We start from the raw sequence: 12,681 nt of genomic DNA on the forward strand, positions 1-12,681 counted from the left end.
GGGTTTGGGGGAGGGAGGCAAAGAGGAGGAATCTGAGAAAAGGGCGCCCCATCCATGCCGAGCCTAGCGCCCCTCGATTGCCCATCCATCCCCCCCAACACACACCGTGTTCCTGCCCAGCCACGATCTTTGTCCAAAGGGAACAATTAGAAGAGCCAAGAGTCAGAGGGGCACGACAGAAGGGGACACGGAGCCCCAGTGGCCTTTCCTCCCCCAGGCGGAACGGTGCCTGGAGGAGAAAGCGGAGGGCGCAGAACTGGAGTCTTTTTCCTTCTGACAGTAAAGGAAGGGAGGGAAGACGTGATCCCACAGACACGCGAGACTCACAGTGAACCTCTCCATGCAAAGCTTGGTATTCAGGTCCTGGGGCTGAAGATGTTATCTCCACCGCTATGCAGAATCCCTCTCTGTTATTTCTTAACCGCTGCCTATGAGTGACCTCAAAATCGTTTTATTCCACAAAAGAAAGAAGTACAGGGGCTGGGAATGTGGCTTAGTGGTAGAGTGCTTTCCTTGCATGCAGGAAACCCTGGGTTCGATTCCTCAGCACCACATAAACAGAAAAGGCTAGAAGTGGTGCTGTGGCTCAAGTTGGTAGAGTGCTAGCCTTGAGCAAAAGAAGCTCAGGTACAGTGCCCAGGCCCTGGGTTCAAACCCCAGGAATGGGGGGCGGTGGAGGAGGAGGAGAAGGAGAAGGAGGAGGAGGAGGAGAAGGGGAGGAGGGGGGGGGCTAGGAGGGCCAGGAGGAGGAGGAGGGCAACAATAATGGAAAAGACAGAGTGATGGGTGATAAAGCAGGAAAATGAACACAAGGAAAATGTGAAATGCCCGCGGGTGTGGATGCACCCAAAAAAGTACATGAGGCTCCAACAACCACACCAGATTTTGAATGGCTGCCAGGGCTTGGGGGTGGGGATAGGGGTCCAGAGTAAACAAGGACGGTAGAGTGCTTTCCAGCTTCGGGGACAGCTGGTCACACTCATCATATAGGAAAAAAGACAACTGTCAAGATGAATTTCCCATTTGTTATGAAGAGACTTGAAATCAGAATGGGGACTTAGAAGTCAGTTCAGTGGGGACTAGTGAGCCATTGGCATTTCTAGTTTGTTGGGGTATTGTCACACACACACACACACACACACACACACACACACACACACACACAGACTTTTTGTTTGTGTTTTGTGTTTGAGATAGGGTCTCACCATTGTTGCCTGGGCTGGCCTCAGACTCAAAATCCTCCTGTCTTCACCTCCCAGGTAACTGCAATTGCAGCCACCACACACACACATTGCACCTTTTGAACTAGTGACCTTACCCAGATGCTTGAATATGTCACCCTACATATTCTTCTCATCACTTCAATCATTTTTTCCCTTCAACAAAAACAAAACCAACAAAGAGGACTTTGTAGTCTGATTTACAGAATATGTATGGAAGATTGAGAGGCCTGCTTGGGTGATACTGGGGGGGAGGGTGAATTCAAGACCTATTTACTCAACTGGCATTCTACCATGTGAGTGACACCCCCTTCCTGGTTTCTGCTGGTTTATTTGAAGATGGAATCTCTTAAATTTTCTGCAGGGGTTATCCTTAAACCTTTCTGTTTTTCTTTGCTAGCACTAGGGTTTTTGAATTCAGGAGCTCAACTGGAGCTCTACCACTTGAACCATGTCCCCAGTACAGCTTTTTGCTGTTTAGTTTGGAGGTGAGTCTCATGGAGTTTCATGGGCCAGCTTCAAACTTTGATCTTCCAGATTTCAGCCTCTGAGTAGCTAGGCCATCCATGCCCACTCAGTTATCACATATATTTAAAAGCAAACGAGGGTATATGAGAACTCTGCAGTATTGTCATTATATTTTTTGTAGATTTAAAACTATTATGCAAAAAAAGAACAATCAGCAAGGGAAACAATCTCCCCTATATGTCACCTACTTTGCTTTTCCTTTTGACAATGGAAAAAATTGATTACCCATACTCTTCTTTAAGATACTGTATCACGTGTATCACATGCTCATTTAGCCCAGGAGCTGATAAGGGCAAAAACTCCAGGCTTCACTGTCTGTCATAGTTTACTCTTACTCAGGAGACAGCAGAAGCCCCAGGGTAGGTTTTCTCTGTCTATCCTTCCCCATATGACTCTCTGAGTTTTCCAGAGATGAGAGAGTAGAGGGAGGTGCAAGTCCGGTAGCGTTGTGTTGGTGACTGGCAGATTCCAATACGGTATTGTCATGGTGCATCAAGGCTCCTCCTTGCAGACGAGAACCTGCCTCCACACATGAGCGCGGCCCCTCCTTCATCATCTGACGACCCTGCTTCAGCAGTCAGCCTCACTCCTAATGACATTCTGTTAAATGGACAAATTCCTTTGAAGCCTTGTCCTTCTTTGAAATCCAATTTCGCAGGAAGCCAAATCTGATTGGGGGTAGCCATGGAAACCATGGAGTCTTCCACAAGGTAGAGAGAAGGAAGGCAAAAAAAAAAAGAAAAGAAAAAAGGGATAGTCAAGAGTCCTTTACGGCTCTGTCGGAAATATCAAAGAGATCTGGAGAGGTTGGCAGCAGATGAGTCCCTGCCCCGGCCCTGCTCTGTGTGGCTGGATACCATGTGCCTGTCATGAAAGAAAGCAGCCAGCTGTCTCTGCCCATGGGCGGGGGGGGGGGGGGGGGGGGGGGGGGGAGGGAATGGTGCAGAATACACAAATTCCAGGTCTGTCTGCCTCCCTCCTCTTCCCATCCCCCCCCCCAATTCCAGCAAGATCTTAGCATTTCCTTCTTAGCTGCCACACTTTAAAAAGCAAACAACAAAAGAATGACAAGGTTAAAGTATAAGGTCCTCAGCGATAAGAGGTCCTGGGGAGCAGAGGCCAAGAAATTAATCAGAAATTCCTTGTAATTAGATAAGATAAGGGTATCGAAAGAGAGGCAGACCTGCCAAGAATGGAGTCCAGCAGCAAAACTACACAGAGAAGACACCATCTTGTCCACTGGGACCTGTGGTGCACTGTCAGCAGACAGGAGATGCAGAAAATAGGGTCCATGTCAGCCTCTGGGCAGCTCGGAGATGCTGTCTATATGTCTCATGCTGGGGGGTGGGGGAGAGGCACTCACTAAATACGCATCCATGGAATGTCCATAGGGCTCAATCAGGAAGAAACAAAAGCAGCTGGCACCCAGAATGGCATGGGGTGGGAACAATTGCAAGCAAAGCAGGAGCCGCCTGGCACTGCTCCACCATGGGCTCGGCGGGTCTGGAGAGAAGGCTGTGGAGGGCAGGCTGGGAGACTTTCTCTTGAGCTGGTTATTGATCCCTGCATCCTCGGCCACGACACCTAGCCCAGCCGATGTCTGCCCCATGAATGTGCTGTCCCTGTCTCTCAGCCTCTTGGTCCCAACCCCATCAACTGGGTTTATTGACTCATTTATTGATGATGTTGGAGCCTAATGAGGACGAGAGCTGCACAGTTCATTAAAGGAAAGGAGAGATGAGGCATCCAGTTCGTGCCAAGAATGGATCTCACCATGTGCTTTGTGAGGCTCCTGAAATCAAGCTCCATGTGGCCTTGGAGGCAGAGAAGATAGGCAAAGATGCTAACTTGGGCACATCATTTCCATGGCTCTAAAGTACAGAATTTCTGTGACCTGCTAACCACCTTGCTCTGACTGACACATACACACATGGATCTTCACTCATCTCTCCTTTCAGCTCACACTCGTAGATTCTCTGCTGATAATATACACAATAGCATAAAAAGGTTCTGGGTTTGAAAAGAGAACATGCCCATAAGCAGGTTCTCAGTGAGATACAGGCTCAGAACAAGAATGAAAGACAATTAAAAGCATCTTCTCCTGCCTCCAGTGGCTCACTTCAGTAACCCTAGCTTCTCAGAAGGCTGAGAGCTAAAAAGCTTCCTTCAAAGCTAGTCAGGGAAGGAGAGCCTGTGGGATTCTTCAATTAACCAGCAAAAAGTAGAAGTAGAAGTGTGGCTCAAGTGGTAGAGTGCCAGCCTTAAGTGAAAAAGGTAAAGGATACTAAACCTAAGTATGGGCACCAAAAGAATAGATTGATTAATTAAGAATCTTCAAGGGGATCAAGATAAAGATCCTTGCCCCAGTGGCTCTACTCAGGGCCCCTAACCAGGACCTGTGCTGGCATTGGGTCCTGGAGCCAGCCTAGCACTCTTATAGAACTAAACAATTCATAGGCTGAGGACAGCTCAGTTTAGGGATCGCTGAGCAGCTGTGTGAAGCAAACACTTGCTTGTCCTCCATCTAAGTAATAACCTCTCAGTCTTTGTTCTTTATCTTATCTTTCTCTCAGGCTATTATTTATCCACTTTCCCCCTAATTCCCTTACCCCCTTTGCTATCTTCTTTACCTATCCCTGAGACTACATTAGACATCTTCTCCCCACTCCCCCCCACCTTGGACCCTGATGAGCCCAGCAGAGACCCCAAAGACCAAAGAGGTTGCTGACGCTGACATTTTCTGTCTTTGATTGGCCCTCCTGGGAATCTGCAGGGGGGCTGAGGGGGACTCAGAACCCGTCAGCCACAGCCAGATGAGACAGTGCTCTCTGAGTGAGATGTGCAGCAGTCTACTGCTTAATTTGCATGAGAAGCAGATGGGGCCGAGGCCAATTTTGCAGGCTGCATATTGGCAAACATGATAACTTTGGAAAACTAGATGAAGATGTAACCATTACCTTGGGGTGGGTGGGTTTAAGGAGATGGAAAGAAAATAATAGAAGAAGAGCAATTTTCTGAAGCTGAACTGGTTTTTTTTGTAATCTGTTATTTAGAAAGGGTTTTTTTTAATAAAATAAAACCAAGTTTGCCCAGCATGATGGCTCACATCTGCAATCCTAGCTATTCAAGAGACTGAGATCTGAGGATTCCAGTTCAATGCCAGCTCCTGCAGGAAAGTTCATGAGACTCTTCTCTCTGACTGACCACCAAAAACGTGAAAACAGAACTGTGGCTTAAGCCATAGAGCACTAGCCTTGAGCAAAATAAACCTCAGGGACAGGGCCCAGTCCCTGAATTTAAACTGGGTTAAGGGTACTCCTGAATTTAAACTGGGCTAGAGGTATAGCTGAATGGTAGAGCAGTTACCTTGTATGTGCAAGGCCCTGGGTTTAATCTCCACAACCACAAACAGTTTAAGCTTCCTAAATCCCCTTCCTTTCTCTCTCGCCTTTCTTCTCCCTCACTTTAACACATAGCTCTCAGAACTCAGGACTGGAGCAGACGAAGTCAAGGTGAGAGGAAGGGCAGTCCTTTAGAATCCAGAAGGAGCTCTGTCCTGCACTGCTCAGGTGCTGACATGACCTCCAAGTGGAGGAGTGCACTCCTACACCAGGAGGAGGTGGGATAATCTGACCAGAACCATCTCATTCACAAATATAAGCAGATGCACTTCCTGGAGTCCGATTAAAACAGCCAGGACTGTTTATTTCCCTGTAAGAAAATGGGTGAAGATCACTTTGCTGTAATGAATGTTCTAGACAATGACCTTCAGGTCCATGAAATAGGTTCTTTGCTTGCCTTCAGATCAGTGTCCATTTGGTTTTTGTCCATCCTAATGTGTGTGTGTGTGTGTGTGTGTGTGTGTATTCACTGGGGCTTGAACTGAGGACCTGGGGACTATTTAGCTTTCTCACTTAAGGCTAGCACTCTACCACCTGAATCACAACTCCACTACTGGCTTTTTGCTGGTTAGTTGAAGATAATGGTCTCAGGCTTTTCTGCCTGGGCTGGCTTTGAACTATGGCCCTCAAATATCAGCCTACAAGGTGTCAAGGTCCTTTATATGCTCACCTTTCAACTCAAATGCTACTTTTCACTCTCTGATCATTGTTTCCCAAGTATGTAAGCTGCCTTGGATACAGAGATGAAAATGGTTTCAATCTTATTTTTATTTTATTTATTTATTTTTTTGGGTCCGGTCGTGGAGCCTAAACTCTGGGCTTGGGCGCTCTCCCTCAGCTCTTCAGCTCAAGGCTAGCGCTCTACCACTGGAGCCACAGCGCCACTTCCGGCTTTTTTCTTTTTGCTTATGTGGTGCTGAGGAATCGAACCCAGGGCCTCAGGCATGCAAGGCAAGTGCTCTACCACTGAGCCACCTTCCCAGCCCCTGGTTTCAATCTTAATGAGCAGCCTATAGTGTTATATTCAGTTAAAAAATTAACTAGATTCTTCCATCAGTTGCTGTTTCAAAATTCTCATTATTCCCACTGTTGAGTTTTGTCATTACAGACTTGATCCTCTGCAGCAGCTACAGTCAGACCTAGAGAGGGAGTTTGCTTAGCTAGAGAGTGACAGACAGACAGACAGAAGCAAGGAGAGCAAAGAAAAGCCTGAACACATCCTCTGATCACTTACCATTGCGTTGGCAGAAATTGTCGAAGTTTACTGTGGCCAGACATCATTACTATTTTTTTAATGAGTCGTTAGAGGGAGTCTGGTGATGGGAGGAGTCCCTGAGAACATTGAGAGTCAAATTCTCAATTCAGGCAGTCCCAAAATGAGAAGAGACTGGTCCAAAGGTCTAGGGAATCACTCTGGTGTGGAGACAAACAGAAGGACCCGTAGATAGAAGTCACTCACCACATGTAGAGTCTTGTGAAGATGTATGGAGGTCAAATTCTCATTTCAAGCATCCCTGAACTGAGTGAGAAGAGACTGGCCAAAAGGCATAGGGGATCCCTCTACTACAGTGCCACATGGAGAGAGAGACAGAGAGAGAGAGACAGACAGACACACAGACACACAGAGACAAGTAGACAGAGAGACAGACTGCCTGTAGATAGGAGTCACTCACCAGACATAGAGGGGGGTACAGTGGGGTGTAGCTATATGTCCAGCAATGGTAAAGGCAAGAGGTCCAATGTGGAGTTCCTTCAGCAGTTTGGGTCTGAGGAGAGGTATCCAGGAGGTGGATTGACCCTCAGAAAGAGCAGAAGGGATCCAGCAACTCCTGGCACTATCCTTTCCCAGGGTTTGAGCAGCAGATGTAAGGGTTGGTGAAAGGAGACCTCCTTGGGGTTCAGGCAGAAGAGGGTTATTAGGAGAACCAAACCTCCAGCCCGCAGCAGATGTAGGTGTACAGAGCGAACACTAATGGCAGAGAGAGATTATCTAAGGGAAGGCAAAAAGGAGGCATGACCAGAGCAGATGAGGAAGTGACCTCAGCCTGGGGGACTGCCCACTGCCCCCCGGGGTGCCAGTGACCTGGGTTACAGGTGCTGGGTGGGGACTTCTAGGGCGGGCCATGTGCATACATGCATGGAGAGAGAACCAAGGGGAAGGGATCTGCATGCAATTTTGAATGGAGAGAAAACAGAAGGGGGCATTTTTCTGGGCAGACCTAATGCTATGTAGCAAGGATAGCAGGTATGACCTACCAGCACTCAGCCTGCATGTTTATTCTTAAATACTATTGGTCTTCCCTGCTGCTAGACTTTTTTTTCCTAGTATAAACCATATTCTTTCTTATGCAAGATAACACGCTTAGAACCCACTCTCTTGCTTTTCAGGTTTCACTTTTCCATCTAAGGCAGGAATTGTCCCTTCCCCTCTCATTTGTCCACGAGAGCCCATGAGTTCACTCTCTCCCACACCCTCTAGATCTTCAATCTCACATTCGCTCCGATCTTGCTTTTGTCTCTGTCAGCTAACAGCCCTGCTCTCATCTAGCCTTAAAAAGCAAAATGAAGCATCTACCTGCCACCTCACAACCTGCAAGCCATGCTTTCTTCTCTTTCCCTGTCTCTATCAACTTCTCCATCGCATCTGTCCTCTTTCCCATTCCTTAGCCTGACCTCACACCACTAACGTGACCCTTCTAGGGACATACATGACCTCCTTCTCAGTTCTTCTCCATCTCCATCAACGTCTCTCTACAGCATTAAATAATGCTACCTGCTGGTGCTATAAGCACCCAGATTCCTTGGCACCGCCCTATCTTACGCCTTCCCATCCTTAATGATGACTCTACTGGGGTTTGAACACAAGGCCTTATGCTTATTAGACAGGTTCCTACCACGGAGCCATGTCTCCAGCCCTTTCTTTCCCTGGATAATTTGGGGAGGGTTGTGGCGGGGGGGGGGGGGGGGGGGGGGAGGGGGGGTTTGGTCATGGAGCCTGGGCGCTGTCTCTGAGCTCTTCAGCTCAAGGCTAGTGCTCTACTACTTTGAGCCACAGCTCCACTTTTGGTTTTCTGGTAGTTAGTTGGAGATAAGAGTCTCATGGACTTTCCTGCCTGGGCTGGCTTTAAACGTTGATCCTCAGATCTCAGCCTCCTGAATAGCTAGGATTACAGGCATGAGCCACTGGCACTTGGGTCGCTGGATGTTTTCAAGATAGGGTTTCCCAGCTATAGCTGGGATGCCCAGCTTCTTCAAGTGAGATGGAATCTCATGGGCTCTTCCTTCCCAGTTGAAATATTGGTTTTACCAGCCTCATCCTCTCAAGTAGCTAGGATGACAGGCACACACCACCATGTCCAGAACTTTTCTGCCTGGGCTGGCCTTGAACCACAATCCTCTCAGTCTTGGTCTTCCAAGTAGCTAGGATTATAGGCATAAGCTGGTGGCACCTGATCCAACATCTCTACACAGATTATTTTAAACCAGTATCTCTGCTCCCGCCCCCCACAGTCCCACCTAGACATCTCCGCAATCCCACCAATTTGTTCTTTCACTCCCCTTAATTTCTTACAATAGCAGCTAAGCTCAGTGATGGGGAATGTGCTATGGATGAGAAAGACCCAGGTCATGGGGGGCTTACATTATATATCATGTTCCATAAATTGGAACAGTCATAAGAGAATTGCTGTTCAAAATATAGGACTCATGGACATTTTCTCAACCTCATTCCAAATATCCACAAGCACCCAAATCTCACATTCTCAATGTGGCTTTTGGATTGTTTACTTTCTTTTGCATCTTAAATGTCACCCCCCTGGGGCAGGTTTTCATTATCTTCACTGAGGAATAATATTGATTCTGCATTTCCTGCAACAATGAGCACCTGGTAGGTGTTCAATAAATGCATATACAAATCATCCAGAATCTCTCCCTTGACCCTGTGTGCTCACTAAAGCTAGATCTGAGGAGTGACCGCCCAAGATAATGGGTGTTATTCAGAGTTGTTGTCTTTTTACAAAGCTAACTGGCCTTTAAAGAGAGAGAAAGAGTGGTCTTGTTTCCTTAGCATCAGGCTCTAACAAACTGGCCACTTCAGATTTTCCCTGCCCAACCTCCAAGGGTTTCTTCCTGGCCTTATCTATTCTAGAACATATATAGTGTTCTCCAGGCCACATGAGGAAATTGCTGATCTGGAAGGGACCCAAAATGAACACTTCTTTACTTACTCACAGTGGTAGGAATTAAGTTTCCACTGTAAATACAGACTCTGGAAAGAACCAATCAGAAACGGGATTATATTCCCAGAAGTCAGTAGCCTCTTTAGTCTGGAGAGCTGCCAGCAGACCTAAACTCTACAAAAAGGTAGGGACTGGAAAGGGAGGGGAGGGTGATGGAGAAAGATAAGGACCAGAGAAAGAAGAGAGTAAGCTGGGCACCAGTGGCTCCACAACTATAATCCTAGCTACTCAGAAGGTTGAGATCTGAGGATCATGGTTCAAAACTAACCGAGGTAGGAACATCCACGAGACTCTTGGCTCCAATTAATCACCAAAAAACTGGAAATGGAGCTGCAGTTCCAATGTAGAGCGCCAGCCTTGAGCGGAAAAAGCTAAGGGATAGCAACCCCAAGCCTTGAGTTTAAGCCCCAGATCCAGTACAAAAAAGGGGAGAGGAGAGGAGAGGGAAGGAAGAAAAGAAAAAGGAGAAAAGAAGAGAATAAGGAAAACGATTTTAGAAATAAAGAAAAGGGACTGGGGACATGGCTCAAATGTACAGCACCTGCTTAGCAAGCATAAGGCCCTGAATTCAACCCCAGGACTGCATTCCCTACCACCAAAGAAAAAGAAAGAAATGAAGAAACAGAAGAAAAACATAAGGAGAAAAGAAGAGGCCTGCACATTTTGGAGGTTTAAAATAAATCAAATAGATCTACTTCATTTCCTAAACTGTAATTTCAAACTCTTACTCCAAATATATCTTATTCCAGCTGGGTGCCAGTGGCTCATGTCTATAAATCCTAGCTACTCAGGAGGCTGAGATTGGAATATCGTGGCTCAAAGCCAGAATGGACAGGAAAGTCCATGAGATTCTTGTCTCCATTTAACCAACAAAAAGTCAGAAATGGAGGTGTGGCTCAAGTGGTAGAGTACTAACCTTGAGCAAAAAAGCAAGGGACAACACCCAGACCCTGAGTTCAAGCTCCAGTATCAACATATAAACACACAGGCAGGAAGGCAGACGGAGACGGAAAGAAAGAAAGAGAAAGAAAGAAGGAAAGAAACAAAGAAAGACACAAAGAAAGAAAGAAAAAAAGGAAGGAAGGAAGAAAAGAAGATACCATGTGCCACCTTGAAAAACATTGAGAAGCTTCAGAATGACTGTAAATCCCTAAGGAAAAGTACCTTGGGGGGGAGGGAGGGGGTACTCTGATCTGCTGCTAAACCTTTTGTTTTTTTGTCAGTAGTGGGGCTTGAACTCTGGGCTTGGGCGCTGTCCCTGTGCTCTTCAGCTCAAGGTGAGCACTCTACTACTTGAGCTAGAAAGCCACTTCCAGTTTTCTAGGGGTTTATTGGAGATGAGAGTCTCACGGACTTTCCTCCCCAGGCTGGCTTTGAACCGTGATCCTCAGATCTCAGTCTCCTGAGTAGCTAGGAATACAGGCGTGAGCCACTGGTGCCCAGCTTTGCTGCTATACTTTTTAGCATTCACACCATCAACACAATGGCATGCCTTATTAATACGTGATATTCCAAATCCTGAGACTTCTGATACCAAATTTCCTTTCTCAGAGCTCAGTATTCCAATCAAAGCCTGTTGCTTCCCAGCATTGAGGCCAGTCACTTAATGACAAGTTGGAAGATGCCTATTGCAGAATATTCATGTTCATTTTCTGCTCACAATGCTTAAAATCTCCTCCAAACAGCCTCTGCTCCCAGCCTATTAAGGTGCCAGAGTTATCTACACTCCATTCAATGGTGTGGAAATAATTGTCTTGAGACTAAAGAAAGAAAAAAAATGGATGGCCATGAGTCGAGTCAGCACTTGTGTTCTTTCCTTCCCTCTGTTGAATCAGGTGTTATTTACCTCTTCCAACATCTGGGACTCCTGATTAGTCACTCCCCTGGTAGCTTTTTCCAGGACAGTGCCGTGGGGGTCTTTGGAAGCAAGAAGGACCCTTCATAAACAGCATTGTTATCAGCACAATTCACAGCTACCAGATGTGCAAAATCAAAGCTACCAAGGGCATTTAAGCAAAGGGGGCTTCCCTAGCTCCATCTGGCCTCTCTGATGTGTTCATGCAATGGAAAAGGAATTAGAGAAAATACAGCTCCACTCAACATAAGGAGGACTCACGTGCCTGTGAGAAGATACTCATAGTCTGACAAAGTTGGGTCCTTCATGGTGCCCTTCCCTTGGTAGCCTTTCCACCCATGGAATGCCCCTCCTTCTAACAGTTTTCACTCTACTAAAAAGACCAGCCTGATGCCAACACTGGTGGATTACACCTATAATCCTAGGTGCTCAGGGAGCTGAGATCTAAAGAGTTTGGTTCGAAGCCAGCCTGGGCAGAAAAGTCTATGAGACTCCTACCTCCAATGAACCACCAAAAAGCCAAAGTGAAGGCATAGCTCAAGCGGTAGAACACCAGCATTGAGTAGAAAAAGCCAAGTGGAAGTGAAAGGCCCTGAGTTCAAGCCCCTAGTACACACACACACACACACACACACACACACACACACACACACACGCTATTTTTTCTTAATTAAAAAGACCTGCCAACGGCTGGGAAAGTGGCTCAGTGGTAGAGTGCTTGCCTTGCATGCATAAGGCCCTGGGTTTGATTCCTTACCACCATATAAGCAGAAAAGGCCAGAAGTGGCCCTGTGGCTCAAGTAGTATAGTGCTAGCCTTAAGCTGAAAAGCTGAGGGACAGCATCTAGGTCCAGAGTTCAGGCCCCACAACCAACAACAACAACAACAAAAGACCTGCCAAGTGCTAAAGGCCCATGCCTCTAATCCTAGCTACTCAAGGAGGCTGAGATCTTCTCAGCCTGGGCAGGAAAATCTGTGACTCATCTCAAATTAAGCACCTAACAAAGCCGGAAGGGGAGCAGCAGTTCAAGTGGTAAGAGCACTAGCCTTACTCAAAAAAGCTCAGTATCAGGGCTCAAGCCCTGAGTTCAAGCCCCAGAAACGGCACATGCACACACGCACACACGCACACACGCACACACACACACACACACACACCTGCCTGATACAGACAGCCCTTTTTTCTTCTTTTCTTTCCCTTTTCTCTTATCTCCTGGATGAAGTACCCAGGACCCAGGACCCAGGCTAGTGGAGGAGAGCAATTGCCAGACGTTGCCTTTAAATATCAACCACACACACAGACAACACCCTGGCAGCCTGAGAGGTTTCCATGGTGATAGAATGCAGGCCATGACCTCTGTAAATGTAATCAGAGCTCTGGGATTGGTGTGTGAGACAGGTTTAATTTCTCTTGCAGTGGAAGCTCTATGGTCCAGGCC

Source organism: Dipodomys spectabilis, unplaced genomic scaffold (assembly GCF_019054845.1).
Source record: "Dipodomys spectabilis isolate Male_0828 unplaced genomic scaffold, ASM1905484v1 ptg000018l, whole genome shotgun sequence".
NCBI lineage: Eukaryota > Metazoa > Chordata > Mammalia > Rodentia > Heteromyidae > Dipodomys > Dipodomys spectabilis.